Here is a 15,969-nt window from a genome sequence, read left to right on the forward strand (position 1 = left end):
CAGCTCCATACTATTTTGAGGATATTTAAATGTGCGTATATAATTGCATCACTGCTGTGATTCTTATCTTTCAATGTTTCTCCACTGCCTTCAGAACTCAACGCATGTGCCTCCCCTGGGCCTTGGGGGCACCTCTCGGAGGAGCCCAGCTAGCTCCCTCACCTGTCCTCTGCGCACCGTGTCTCCAACAATGTCCAACCAGACCGGACGAGCACATCTCCTGCCCCTGCTTCCTTACGCCGTTGTGTCTTCGGACTTTACTGCTCCTTCTGGCTGACCTCCTTCCCTGCCCATCCTCGTCCTTGCTTCATTCAAGCCCTATCCCTTAGCACCAACTCAACCTCCGTCTGGCCCTACCAGAACACTTCTCCAGCTCTAACACATCTTCAGGAGCAGAGGCTGTGACCTCTTGGTATTGTCTTGTGGAGAATTTCATGCAGGGGCCAATGTGTTCATAGGTCTGGTAAAGGTTTAAAGTGAACAGATGAATAACAACCTCAGTTTGGTAATGCTTAGACTCTTAAAGAGCATGGCGTTCCAGGCTGTTCCACACTTCTTCCAACACACAAGGAGCATTTCAGTAGGTTACGGTCACTTAGGAATCCCTTTTGAATGTCAGAGTGTACTAATCAGTGTCTAGTAGTCAGACCATATGGCCTTTCCTCTTTCAAGTCCTCATTTATGTTATCTATACCTGCAAGACATCTTCCCCAGCCTCCCTAAGCAGGGAGAAGTGGAAGAATTCACAAAGGGAACAGAATGACAAATTGGACAGAATGTATACACACACACACACACACACATACACACACACATGCAAAGAATATGTATATTTGGATGTATATCAATAATATATAATTAAGAGACATAATATGTATGATATATATCAGTATATGCATGTATGTACTTGAAAGACCGGTTGTTATATATGGGTTTGTTATACATGGCAAAGAGTTGCATCTTGCTTTTTTATCCAGTCTCACCCTCTCAGCCTTTTAATTGGAGGGATTTTAGACCATTTACCACTGCCTATTGGTTTTCTGTTTGTCTCATTTGTTATTTGTTTCTTTTTTCCTCTTTTCCTGCATTCCTTTGCATAAATTCAGGATGCTTATGAGTCTACTTGATCTCCACTATTAGCTTATTAGTCATATATCTTTGTTTCATTTTTTAGGGTGTTGCTTTGGGGTTTACAATATGCTTCTTTAACTCATTGCAGCCTACGTTCAAATGGGTTTGTTTTTTGAGTTTTTTTGTTTTGTTTTGTAGCGCAGGCCCACTGGCAGTGAATTCTCTGTGCTTTTGTCTGAAAATAGCTTTATTTTGCCTTCATTTTTGAAAGGTATTTTGATTGAGTGTAGAGTTTTAGGTTGACATTATTTTAGCACTTATTTAGGATTTCATTCCATTGTGTTTTGGCTTCCATAGTTGTTGACAAGAAATTTTTGGTATTTTTTATCTTTGTTCCTCTGTATGGAATTTAGTGATTTTTCTCAAGAGGTGCTTTTTTCCACTGGTCTTCAGGAAATTGGTTGTGATGTGTTTAATTGGGGTTTTCTTTGGTGTTTATTCTGCTTGGAATTTGTTTAGCTTCTTGGGTTGGTTTTACTTTTTTAGCCTAGAACTTCCCAAACTTACTCCATCTTGGAATTTTTGTTGCAAGTAGCACACTTGTCTTCTTGCAAGAGCTTGTGTTTTACAAATGAACCCAGTTTGGGAAACCCTGAAGTAAACCAAGGTGTATTGTTTTTACATGTTTATTACTACATATTGAGTGGTACTTGGACCATATAGAATTGAATTCCCAGAGAGCTCTTGGGCATTTGCCTGGTAGTATGTTGAGTATGTGGTTAGTAGCTTGTGCAAAGTAACTGCTTGGCTAACTGCCAGCTCTATGGTCTTTCTGTCACAGCAACTCTTTTTCTCCTCTCAAATATAGATAAAAAAAAATTACCAAAATCTGTCTCTCATGCATTTTCTACAGTAATGCTCCATTGAGGAGTTAATGCATTATAAAGAAAAATTGGTGGCCCACCCAAGATGGCTGTCAACAGGTAACAATCCTAAAATGTTAATTCCAAAACACATCAGATACCAAATTTTTTCCAGTAGACCTGGGAGAGCAAATTTTATCCTTAAGACACAGTCTACTTTTAAAGAAAAATCTGTCTTTTAAGCTGTTTACTTTTAAAATTTGTTATCTTTCTTGGTGTGCTTATGGCAATGCACTCATTTTTTTTGTTCAATTTTATTGAGATATATTCACATACCATACAATCATCCAAAGTTACAATCAGTTTTTCACATTACAATCATATAGTTGTGCATTCATCACCCAAATCTATTTTTTTTGAACATTTTCCTTGTACCAGAAAAAGTGAAAATAAGAATAAAAAATAAAAGTGAAGTAGAACACCCAAAACACCGACCCTCCCACCCTATTTTTCATTTAGTTTTTTGTCCCCATTTTTCTACTCATCTGTCTATACACTGGATAAAGGGAGTGTGATCCACAAGGTTTTCACAATCACACTGTCACCTCTTGTAAGCTACATTGCTGTACAATTGTCTTCAGGAGTCAAGGCTACTGGGTTGCAGTTTGATAGTTTCGGGTATTTACTTCTAGCCATTACAATGCATTAAAACCTAAAAAGGGTTATCTATATAGTACATAAGAATGCCCACCAGAGTGACCTCTTGACTCCATTTGGAATCTCTCAGCCACTGAAACTTTATTTCGTTTCATTTTGCATCCCCCTTTTGGTCAAGATGTTCTCAATCCCATGATGTTGGGTCCAGATTCATCCCCTGGGGTCATATCTCGCATTGCAGGGGACATTTACACCCCTGGGAGTCAGATCCCACATAGTGGGGAGGGCAATGAGTTCACCCGCCAAGTTGGCTTAGCTAGAGAGAGAGAGAGAGGGCCACATCTGAGCATCAAAGAGGTACTCAGGGGGAGACTCTTAGGCACAATCATAAGCAGGTTTAGCCTCTCCTTTGTAGTGATGAGCTTCAGAAGGGCAAGTCCTGTGATAGAGGGCTCAGCACATCAAACCACCAGTCCTCAATGTACGGATGCACTCATTTTTAAAGAATATTGAAGGTTACTACTTAGAAATCTTTGTGTGGAAAATTTAGTCATTTATCATGTAGAAAACAATATAAGACAATTTTTCTGCTACATAGATATAACTTTAAATGGGGGTGGGGGAATCCCTTTGGTGGTATCTCTTCAAATTTACTTACAAACTTTTACTATAGTGGCGAAAAAAAATCCATCTAAACAAAGGATATTCCGAAAGTCAGTTTATTTTTAAAGGTGACATGAGGAAATAATTAAGGCTCTGAGACTTTTCACCTCGTAATTCCCACTGTCAGAGTTTGGTGAGTATAAAGAAAAATGAGGATTATGGCCTGATTTCAATTCCCTATGGATAAAGGCTCATCTAGAACTCTGCCCTACTTCCTGAAACTGTTATTATATTTAAAGCAATTATTTATTTTTATAAGTTATTATCATCTTGGCACACTTACATTCATTTTAGTGAAGTCCTGTCATCTTTAGACTTCAAGGTTCCAAAGTCAAAAAAAAAAAAAAAAGAAAGAAAGAAAGAAAGAAAGTACATTGGCTTTATATTACTGTGGGAGAACAGTCTTCCAATAAGGAAACCTGAATTTATTGGAATGTTTCCTGATTGGTGGATTCAAAGTCAATCAGAAAATTGTTTCAAAATTTCAACATATCATTGAAAAGTCATAGAGAAATTTGGGAGGGTGGAACAAACCATAGCTTATTAAACATGGAATATCATCTATTTTGATTCTTTGATATATGGAAAAGCCCAGTTGAAGCGAAGCTAAGTGAGGAAGTGGTGCACCACATAAATGCTGCCTGTGGCTCAGATTAGGACAATAGAGTGATAATTTACTGAACAAATATATGAACACCTGCTATGACACTGTTTTCGTAGGAGCCTGGGATATATTGTTGAAAACGCATAATAGGAAAACCCTATTCTTATCATGCCAACAAATCCATGAAGATAATGAAATAATGTGTTAGAAGGTGATAATCTAATAGAAAATTTTTGAATATAAATTGGGTTGGGGTATTAGGAGGGCTCCACTGGGGAGGAAGCAAGGCAGTTTTAAACGGGGGCCAGTGTAGATCTCATTGCATTATTGGCAGAGGAAACAGCCAGTGCACAGGCCCCAGACTGGCATGTGCCTACCAGGTTCCCAAAGAAGAGCAGTGTGGCCCCGGGGACTGAAGCAGTGGAGTGAGAGGGGCAGCTTCAAGAGAACAGGTCAAAGAAGTAACAGAGTCAGGTCACCTGGAGTCAGGTAGGCTATCGTGAGGGAGCTGATCCTTTCCAAACCTAAATCAAAGCCTTGGAGTTTACTCAAGGAAAGTGGAGAGCAAAAGAAATGGGTGGTGAGCAGAGAGATACTCCAACTGCTGTACTGAAAAGAAATTGGGGGTGGGGGTAGGCAAAATTGGGAGCTGAATTTGCAGCCAGCTGGGGGGCTGTTGGAGTAGTCTAAGGGAGAGAAGATGGTGGCTTGAGCCTGGGTGGTGGCCATGGGTGTGATGAGAAATTGATAGGAATGCAAGAGAGAGAAATTAAAGACGGTTGACTGAGGTTGTTTGCCTGAGCCATCGGAGGGATGCATTGCCTTTGAGATGGAAGAACATGATTGGGAATAGTAGGCAGGAGTCTCAATTGGGACATGTTAGATTTGAGATATCATCAGCTTCTAGATGGCATTGAAAGCCATGAGACTAGATGAGAAACCCAGGGGACTGAGCATAAACAGAGAAGAGACTCCAGAGGACTCTACGTTTAAGAGGAAGAATTAGCAAAGCATGCCAAGAAGGAGCAGAGGAAAACCAAGAGAGGGTGTTGTCTTGGAAGCTGAGTGCTGCTAAGTAAAAGGTATAGGGTACAAGTTAGGTAAATTCTGAATTCTTTATCTTTGTCTTTGCATTCACGATACAGAATAGTATATCAAAGCATCTAGAATATCATCCAATGAATAAAAATGTGGCATAACGTGGTGGTTACACAAGTGCAGACTCTGAAGCCAGATCACCTAGCCTCACAGCCCAGCTTCACAAGGTTCTAACTACATGACCCGGACAGGTAGTTAACCTTGCACTGCCTCAATTTCCTCATCTGTAAGAGAGGATAATAATAGCTCTCCCTCATAGTGTCGTGATGAACATAATAACTGTCTTAGTTTTTCAGGGCCTGCTGTGACATGTCCATGCACTGGTTGGCTTAATAACAGGAATTTATTGGCTCATGGTTTTCGAGACCAGATGCCCAAAATCCAGACCCAGTCAGCAAGGCCATGCTCTCTGTCAGAGTCTGGAGCATTCTGGTGCTGTCTTGCTGCAATTCTTGGAGTTCCTTGCCGTGCATCTCTGCCTCCGTCACATGGCTATGTGCTGTGGCTCTCTCTGACTGTGTCAAGTTTCCTCCCTTCATTGGGCCTCTGTCAAACTGATTAAGACCTGTGCTGATTCGGCTGTGCCACACCCTAGCTAATAATGTCTTCAGAAGGTCCTATTGACAGATGGGTTCACACCCCACAGGAATATGTAATGATATTAAGAACATCTTTCATCGGTCCATGATTCACTCCCCAATAATAGCCATCACTTATATAGAATTTAGTAGACATTGTTATAAGTACTTATTTTTCTAAGCACTTAAAATATTTTAAATTATTTATTATAAGGAATTAATGAGTTTGTATAAAAAGCATTTAGAACAGAGCCAAAGCATGCAATAAGTGCCGAATAGTGCTCAGTGTCATCATTATTCCTTTCTGGTAACTTTGCTTAACTCGGTGCTCCCAGTCCAATTGGTGGGACCATTTTTTAGGTGAGGCATACTAAACAGCCTAGAAAACACAATTCAGAAGAACGCACTTTGACAAACTCTCCCCTAGTTACTTTAGACCTCCAGATGGTTGAGTTTCAAATTCCTTTGGTTCTAGGTTTTCCTGGCAACAACACTGCAAATTATCTCCATTTCATGGAAGATGCTGTGGCCCAGAAGTCTCAGATCCCACTTGTGACACAGTAGGTTCCTGTTGGTAAGCCAGAGGAGTGTGGTATTTGTCTTAGCATCTCTGGCAAACTAATACCGTGTTTCTCACCATCGTCACTGTGGATCTTTGGGCTGGATCTTTGCTGTGGGGTTGTGCTGTGGATTGTAAAGGGATAAGAAGCATCCCTGGTCTCCACTTGCCAGATGACATTACCAGCCCCACCCCCAATTGTGATAACCAAAATTGTCTCCAGACAGTGCCAGATGCCCTCAGGGAGGCAGAACTGCCTCTAGTTGAGGCACATTATATGACAATCCCATGCTTTGATTTGGGATTACATATATATGGTTCAGTATCAAATTTATGTGCCCTGCAGAGGTGCCTGGACAGCCAGCATCAACTTGAGTGGCCCTGATGACTAGCCGGGAGGGTGAGCACCTCGTTTCTCAGGCTCAGAGCTTCAGTGCTGAACCTCTTTCGGGGTGGGGGCTCCGGTTAGGATGACAGCTGGTGTTGAAAGCAAAATCACAAATGCCTCTGGTTGCCTGATCTACTCTGAAAAGCTTATGAGTGGGAGAGTAATTTGGTTTTCTCCAAGTAGAGAAATAATGCATTAGTCTTCACAGAGCAGTGCTTCATCTGTGGTGGCAGCAAGGAATCGATTCTATTTTCAGACCTGAACACAGCATGTGCTTGTCATCAGGCAGTGCTTGCCACTCAGGGCTACAGCCTGTGGTCATTTGCCAGCTGTGGCTTTTGCGGGCGGCAGGTTCCCCGGCTCCCTCCCGTGCACCCATCCCCTGGACTGGCTGCCAGGACTGGACCTTCAGCTCTGCTCCCCAGCCTCCCAGCCCCCCAGGTCCTCGCCCGCCCCACCTCTGCCTCCCGACAGTCCTGATTTGCTCTTTCAGTCCAGAAGAGGAGTGATGTTCTGGGGGTTTTGTTTTGTTTTTGTTTTATTTTCGAGTTTTTGGGAAAAAAAATGGCTTCTGAAGACAGTTCCAAAAGTGGAGTCTTAAAATAACACTTTCCTAATAAGAAAAGAATATAACTTCCTGACATGACTGCTTTCAAGGACCATAGCTTTTTTTTTTTTTTTTTTAATTCAGTTTTATTGAAATACATTCACACATCATACAATCATCCATGATATGCAATCCACTGTCCACAGTATGATAACATAGTTATGCGTTCATCACCACAATCTATCTCTGAACATTTTCCTTACATCAGAAAGAACCAGAACAAGAATAAAAAATAAAAGTGAAAAAAAAAACACCCAAATCATCCCCCCATCCCACCCCATTTGTCCTTTAGTTTTTATCCCCATTCCTCCACTCATCCATACACTAGATAAAGGGGGTGTGATCCACAAGGTCTTCAAAATCACACTGTCACCCCTTGTAATCTACATTATTATATAATTGTCTTCAGGAGTCCAGGCTGCTGGGTTGGAGTTTGGTAGTGTCAGGTATTTACTTCTAGCTATTCCAATACATTAAAGCCTAAGAGGTGTTATCTATATAGTGCATAAGAATGTCCACCAGAGTGACCTCTCGACTCCATTTGGAATCTCTCAGCCACTGAAACCATTTTGTCTCATTTTGCATCCCCCTTTTGAAGGACCATAGCTTTTTGATTTTGAAAATGGAGTATCAAAAAAAAAAGGTGTGGGGGGGAGGAATCACTCATTGTTTTTGACTGTCATTTCTTTTGTTCCGTTTACAAATCTCCAAGCCTCCAGCGGTGATCCCAAAGCAGTATTGAAAGGTAACGGGGAGGATTTGCAGCTACATGGGAACAAAAGGGCTAGTTTGATGTAGGATGAGCTTGAGCTGAGGTTGCTGTTGAGTTTGAACACCATTTGGCCAGACCTTTGGAACTTTTCAACCCTGTGAAGCAATAATTGAGTGTGGAATGAAAGAGTGGAACATTATCTGTATGTACAGACTGCTTGCTTAACAAACACAGACACTGATAAGGTGGAGACTGGTTCTTTCTGCTTGGAAACATGGAGTTACAGAAATGGGAAAACATAGGCTGACCTTTCTGGACCTGTTGCTTGAAAACTCTCTCTTGATATCTGTGTTTCCCTAAGAGTGCCCCCAAAGATGCCAAGGAAAATAAGTCTGAGGAAATTCTTCTGAAGTCCAGTATGCATCTGAAAATGTTACCTCCTTTTCTGATAGTTTGCAACAAAAACCAGGCAGCCACCATGAAGAAATGAATGTGGTAGAGATTCTGAAATGTCCTGAGTTAAAGTGTGCAACCAGTTACTGTACTGTTCAATTGGTGGAGATACACGGGGCATCACTCATGCATTCTCAGATTCCTTCATTAAGCTGACATCTGTAAAGCACCTACTATGTGTCAAGCCTAGACTGCTGGAATAAACTCGAGGAAGGCAGGAATCTTTGTCCCAGCAGGGGAGAGACGGTGCAGTGTGTGTGTCATGGATTCTGTGACCAGCAACATTCAGGACCACGGGGATGGTGAGGGCTGGTGGGCTGAGAAAGCCATCAGCCCCCCCATGACTCTCTTCTGTTAGGCAGGAGGCTGACCATCGGAAACATAGTTGCTGCAACGACAACATGGGTTTCTCTCTCGTAGCAGATGAGGCGGGCTGTGGTCTGCAGAGTGGGGTAGTGGGTCCCCAAGGCCACCTGCCATTTCCGAGGGTCCGCACTGGCTCTGCCTTTCAGCATTTTGTCCGCCCAACGTTTGAAGGGCCAGACCCAGAAGTTGCACATACCATTCCCCTCACCTGCACACAGCCTGGGGTCAGCTAGGTGTGCTGGTATGATGATAGAAAACCAAGGTAATAGGTTGGGGGTGGGGTAGGAATTAGCAATTTCTAAATAATCTTTCTTTCAATTGTTGATAGTGTTTGAGTTTAATTCTTTCAGAAAATGTCAATGCTCCCACATGCTCTGTTCTAACATCCTTTCTATAGAAAAGCTGGTGTGTGCCCTGTTGTATTCACTTAGAGAACCTCAGGAGGGGCTTTAATTCTGCTGTGTGCAAGGGCTACCTGTACGTGTACACCTTACCCTGACATGCCAAGGGCTGAGGTCAGCTGGAAAACGAGAGTCTTTTTTGCAGTTATCAAGTCACACCATTCACTTTTGCATGTCACACGAATATTTGGTAATATGTAAACTGTCCCGTCAGCACTGTTGATTGAGGATGGTTCTATTTGGGTGTCATAATGGGAAAATCAGTAATGACCAGGTATTGGGTTAATAAAGTCTGATATCTATGTTCAATTTATTGTTTCTAGCAGTAAACTTATTTATTAGTTTTGACATGTTTCCTAGCCAGAATGATGTTATTAACCAGACTCATAGTTCCCATTTTTGAGTCGATCACACACAGGTGGTAAGTCCCTTGCCTGTATACCCTTACTGAGTTTAACAACATCCATAAAAGATAATCTTCCATTTCAAGGATCTGATTTGTGAGTTACCATCTGTTTGGGGCCAAAGTATAGGAATTTGGCTTTAAAGCTTTTTTCTTGAACAGCTTGTAATAAGGGCTGTTTGTATATTAATTACCTATTGAATTATGGATTGTAATGCTCTAATTTACAGGCAATTTGGGGGCTTATTGTGCTGCCATCTGCTCATATTTTGATAGTTTTTTGGTATTGAGTAGTTTCATCATAAGGCTATTTCCCCTCCTAGTAATTTACAACCAAATTCTGAAAACAGTCATTTGCTATTTTTACTTTATAAGCAAAACAGTATTTCCTTGTGCCTGCTACACTCTTGAGCCATTTAATTTCTGTTCAAAGAATGAAGGTGAATTTTGGTTAATCTCAGTATTTTTCTCCTGTGGTAGAGGTAAAAATGTTGCCCTGGTTATTACTTTACCAAATATAGTATACAAGAATACTATATATCTTGTATATTCTTATGATTTCTTTTAAAGGTACTGTAATGGAACATAAGGACTCATGAGCCTGCCCTTAGAAAGCCTTTTAATCTCCTTTCTTTAAAGAATATAACTAAAAACAAAACAAAACATTGTTCCCATAATGCAGTAGGAATAATTTTCTTGAGTTTCTTTAAAACAATTGATGCGGTTACCTATAAATTCATGAATAAGAAACATTTTTTCACTCAGAGCTTCACTTGTTGGTTAGTTGTATTAACTGTAGCATCTCTTTATTATCGCTTAAGATTGTTGAATTATCGCTTAGGGTTGTTAAGAAAGAATTTAGAGAAAATGGTGGGCTTTTATTTTCCTTAGTTCTTGAGTTTGTAGATGATAGTGGATGAATTAAACCCTCCGAGAGTCTGCATTCATTGATAACCAAGGAAATTTTGAAAAAATGTATATACTGTTAAGTAAATGCTGGTTGACTAATTAGAGTTTATAGTGACTGAAAACACATTTTTAATATAAACTATTATCTTTCTATGAGACATAATCCTGGATTCTTAAAAAAATCAATGCAAATGGAAATATTTGAGATCAATAACTAGTTGAAGAGTTGAGACATATTAGTCGGTGCCTTTTCTTAACTTTATTTTGGGAGAGTCAGAGAGAAAGAGTCTGAAGTTATGTGGCTTTGTGAGCATGGTTATAGATGAGAGTGGTTGTATATGTACAGACATGGTTGCCATGGTTACTGTTGTAAACATTAGCCCAGACACGTCTTCATCTCTGGGGGGTGTGTACAGTTTAATTTATCAAGTCTGCTGCATAACATAAAGTCCCCAAAACAATCCTGTAGTTTTAAATAACAGCAATAGCAAAATCTGAGCTACTATGAAATTATCTTACTTTGAGATGATTTCCTTTCAGATTTCTACGTGGTTAATAATACCTCTTTATACCATTTCCATCTTCATGTCCTTTTTCACTTTGCAAACGATCCCCCCCTTCTCTTTGAAAAGGACTCTGATGACAATTATTAACCAAGAAAATATGAAAAAGAAGCACCATGTCATCAGTTTGAAAGAGAAAACATTCAAGCATGGGAAGGATAAGAAAAGAATCCTTCCCAAAGCCTTTCAAGCCTTGTTTTCAAATCTCCCCATTTCTCACCAGGAAGGTCCCTGGCAAGCCCCTTGGGTTTACATGACTGGGTGCTGCGACGTCCACTTGTCCAACGGTCTACACACGAAGTCACCATAAAGGTAGGCAGCCCACGTTCCATTCGCTCGCTGTCATTCAACCAGAAATTCTTTTGAAAAGCACAACTGCGTTGTGCCAAAACCCAAGCACCTTCTGTTTTAGAATTACTTTTCAGAAAGAGGTTACAGGTCATTTTCCTTGCTGAATTTGAAGGGAGTAGATACAGCAAAATTAATTCATTGTTAGCTGTGTAGTCAATTCTAAATGATGACTTGGGCCTTTGCCACTTTCTAAGAATTTTTGGATACCAAACAAGCTCTTATAAACCTTTCTGGGTATTTCTAGGAGATGATGATGCATTCCAAAATCAATTTCTCTTGTCAACCTTTGTGAAGTATAATTAACCTGAAAAGTTATTATAATTGGGCACATGGGTTTAGATTTTTATTTGACTCCTGTACCTTAATTCTATGCTTTATTAGTTTCTTAATATGATTTGTGTCTATCTGCAAATTGATTGACTGGTTAACCTTGAGACTTATAAGAAAAACTTGCCGAGTACCATATGTGGGTCTAGTGAGATGAATCAGGCTTCTGGAATAGCAGTCCACACACCAGCATGTGCACAGGCATCAGGAATTGAAGCCCACATCCAAACTACAACTGTCCCCCCCCCCCCCAATTTCCGTACAAGTGATCTTTCGGTGGATGGAGTTCAGGGGGTTCTTTATTTTCTGGTTCTTTCTTTGATATTTTTCCAAGTAAGGAAAGCCATAGAACTCTCATTGTTTACAAACACAAAAATTGATATTTGGGTAAGATTTTTGCTTTCTTGTTTTAAGAAAACCAACCATAACTAAAATGGTAGCCTTACATTTCATTAAAATAAGAAAATAAGAACCTTATTATTTGAGATATTTTTGCTTGAAACCAAAATGTCTGAAAAGTGCAGGTTTTTGATGAAAACAATTATGAAACATTAAGTTGAATTTTGTGACTGGCTTCTTTCACTTAGCGTAGTGTTTTCCAGGTTCCTCCGTGTCATAGCATGTCTCGGTGCTTCCTTTCTATTGCCAAATGCTATTCCATGGTTTGGATGGACCACTTTTGTTTATGTGTTAATCAGTTGATGGGCATTTGGGTTGTTCACCCTTTTTGGCTGTTAGGAATGCGCTACTGTGAACATTTGCGTACAGATTTTTGTGTGGACATAAGTTTTTATATTTCTTGAGTATATACCTAGGAGTAGGATTGCTGGGTCATAGTGGTAACTGTGTTTAACATTGGAGGAACTGCCAGACTGTTTTCGAAAGTGACTCTATTATCAGTCAATATTTTGAAATACAACTGCACCATATTCTAAGTTTCAGAGGGAAAGTGAGACGGGAGTCTGTTTCTCATTCAATATTTTGATTGGATAATAATTCAGTACTTAGGGAATATATCCTTCAATTTAATTGGACTGAGCACACATTGAGTTCCTACTAAGCGTGAACCATTTGTGTTTAGCTTTATAACTGACTGAATTTTTTGGTAGCATTTGATAACTTATGCAATTTACGTATACAAATTGTCATTTGGGATTATCTTCAGAAATGATGCCCATTTGTTTACCTACCACCAATACCTACAGTTCATCAATATGTCTGCAGTAATGTGTAAATAACCTGTGAACTACATACACTTAGAAACTGTACTGTGTGCTGCACTTTAGAAAGTGAGGGCCAAGAACTGTTCCCACTGTTTGTGGTTTGAACATGGCCCCTCCTTTGGAAACCATCCTCAGCAGGTCTCGGTATTCCTCTCGGATCTTTTAGGTGGTGAATAGGATCACGGGGAATGTTTGCATTTTGGGGTGTCACTGTTCCAGTTAGAGACAGGAAGATAATCAAGGTCCGTAAGAGACTGGTCAGTTATTCTCTGATGTAGAAATGGGCAAATTGGCAGTAGAGATGGGGAGACTGAGAGCAGGCATCAGCAAACATTCTCAGTCAAGAGCTGGATTGGTTAGTAAATATTTTCAGGCTCTATGGGCCTCGTGGACTCTGTGGCAACTACCCAACTTTGCCATTACAGCACCAAAGTCGCTGCAGAGAGTATGTAAATGAATGACCATGACAGAGGGCCAATAAAGCTTTATTGATGGACACTGGAATATAAAATATAAAATTGAATTTCTCATCATTTTCATGTATCACAAGATGGTATTCTTCTTTTTTTTTTTTTAACAGTTTTATTCACACACCATACAATCCATCCAATGTGTATAATTAGTGGCTGTGCATTCCAGAGCTGTGCATTCCCCACCAGTCAGTCTGAGAACGTTCACAATGCTCTGGAAAAAAAAAAAATCCCATGGCCCTTATGCCCCCCTATTATTGACATTTAGCTTTGGTGTGGTACCTTTGTTACAGTTGATGCAAAGATATTACAGTGTTACTGTTAACTATAGTCCATAGTTTGCATTAATTGTATTTTCTCCCATATACTACCCTATTATTAACACCTTGTAATAGTGACGTATGCTTGTACGCTTGTTCTAGTTCGTGTAAGAACTTTCTTATATTTGTACAGGTAACAACAGTCATCATCCACAACAGGTTTTGCTGTGTTATACAGTCCCTGTTTTATCTTCTAGCTTTCCTTCTAGTGACATATATGACCCTAGACTTCCCCTTTCAACCATACTCTCATGCGGCACTGTTAATTGCTCTTGCAGTATTGTGTACTGTCACCTTGATCCATTTCCAAAAATTTACAATTCATCTTATTGAAAATTGTGTACACCTTAAGCATCATGTGCCCATTCTCTACCTTCTTTCTATCTCCTAGTTACCTATACTCTGGGTTTTAACTCCTAGAGTTTGCTCATTATAATTAGTTCTTACTAGTGACACTGGACAATATTTGTCCTTTTGTGTCTGGCTTACTTGGGTCAACATAATGTTCTCAAGTTTCATCGATGTCACATGTATCAGGACTTCATTCCTTCTTACAGCTGCATAATATTCCATTGTATGTATATACCACATTTTGTTTATCCAGTCTTTGGTTGATGGGAGCTTGGGTTGCTTCCTTCTTTTGGCAGTTGTGAATAATGCTGCCTGAATATCAGTGTGCAAATATCTGTTCATATCCCTGCTTTCAGTTCTTCTGAGTATATACCTAGTAATGGTATTTCTGGATCATATGGCAGTTACAAAATACTATTATTTTGATTTTCTTTTTTCAACCACTTAAAAATGTAGAAACCATTCTTAGGTCACATGTGGGATTGAGGAGCAAGGGATTTAGCCCGTGGGCCGCAGTTCGCTGACTCCAGTGAGAGGAGCGTGGCTGTTTTATTTCCACCTCTTCTAGCTGTGACCGTTTGAGTTGGAGGCCGCCTAGAGGTGAGTCCTCGGGGGGTGCGTGCTGTGGTGGGGGCTCAACCCGAGCTGTGGTTCCCTAGCAAAGCCATTGGGATGTTCAGGATGCCCCAGCTTTTACCCGGGGAGTGGGAGGGTCTTTCTGGCACGTAACTCAGAGTGGTCCTGGACCTGTGTAACTGCCCCAACCCAGAGATCTCACCCAGGGGCGATTCTGCCCCTGAGAGGGCGCTTGGAAATGTCTGTAGACATTTTTGGTTGTCATAACTTGTGCAGGGAAAGACGAGGTGCTCCTGGCATCTGGTGCTGCTGAGCACCCTACAATGCACAGGACGGCCCCACCACAGAGACGGATCCTGCCTCAATGTCCGTAGCACCAAGGTGGCTCAGGATTTTATTTTGTGTTTTAAATATCCCCAGTCTTGCCACAGTGGAAATTTAAGCTGCCGATTGTTTAATTACAAAACTTAGTATCTGTGTTTGCTGACAGAAGCATGAGGGTAGTTTGGCTCCCATTGTTCTTAGGTTCAAAATGCTTTTCGTTTTTACATTTTAAAGAATTTCTTGATCATTCATTTAAATGGAAGCATCAAAAACTGATGTGACCTCAAAAGTCATAGGAGATGCTGCCCCTCTCGGGGTGAGGCATTGTGTGCCTTTATAGCCACAGAGAAAGCCACAGGGTTTATTTTTCAAAACTCTGCCAGCCACTTCAAGAGTAGTTGATCCTGCTATGACTTACCTACCACAGGAAAGGAATTCCATCATGACCAAAAGAAATCCTGCATCGTTGGGTGGATATCAGTGTCTTAGAGGTTTCACAACTAGCCTGTGTGTATTCCTGAAATTTGAGAGCCTAGTACACATTTTGTAGAACCTGTTTGCAGCTGCTCTACTTTAACAATCATTAAAATCTGTAAATTAATTTCTGATTAGAGACTGATAATTGATTGACTTCAGGAACGTTACCTTAGAGACCAAGATATTAGAAAACCAGGAGAGGAGGAGGCAGCCTTAATTGGAAGCCGTAGCTGTCGGTGTTTCCAGAGCCTTCTGCCTTACAGTCTAGGGTACAGGAACTTGCAGCCACCTTTGGAGAGAGTAGGAGGCTCTAACAGGAAAATTCTTGTTTGTACTGTTTGTCTTGTTTGCATTCTCAGGCTCACATGATTCCGTCTTCTTGGCAGTAGGTTGCATTTACCAGGGTGAACATTTTTAGGAAGGCTTCCTTCCGGGCCTGCCTCCTGGGGAGGCAGAGAAGAGGTGTAGAGGGGGTCAGGTTGGCGAGCTCAGTGGGGTTGGGAGAGGGGACCCCGTGGCTGCTCGGGACACCTGCTGGCTGCTTTGGATGTAGCTCCCAGCCCGCGGTCCTCCTGTCATGGGGCAGTGTCCACCACCCAGGGTTTGGCTGAAGTCCCCAGCCAGTCCTTCATTAACCCAGAAGGGCACCAGGCAC

At 40.9% G+C, this 15,969-nt stretch overlaps 1 protein-coding gene across 4 annotated transcripts in view; it reads left to right on the plus strand.

The window, feature by feature from the left end:
• TBL1X (transducin beta like 1 X-linked) overlaps positions 1–15,969 on the plus strand; it is a 284,080-nt gene that overhangs the window by 160,059 nt on the left and 108,052 nt on the right. For 2 of the 4 annotated variants that reach the window (XM_037820714.1, XM_037820713.1), the window contains one exon: positions 11,119–11,207. The exons of the other annotated variants lie outside the window; for them this stretch is intronic. The gene's annotated coding sequence lies outside the window, so the exon portion shown is untranslated. The remainder of the gene's footprint in view (positions 1–11,118; positions 11,208–15,969) is intronic. 4 annotated transcript variants of the gene reach the window in all.

This window comes from Choloepus didactylus, chromosome X (genome assembly GCF_015220235.1).
Source record: "Choloepus didactylus isolate mChoDid1 chromosome X, mChoDid1.pri, whole genome shotgun sequence".
NCBI lineage: Eukaryota > Metazoa > Chordata > Mammalia > Pilosa > Megalonychidae > Choloepus > Choloepus didactylus.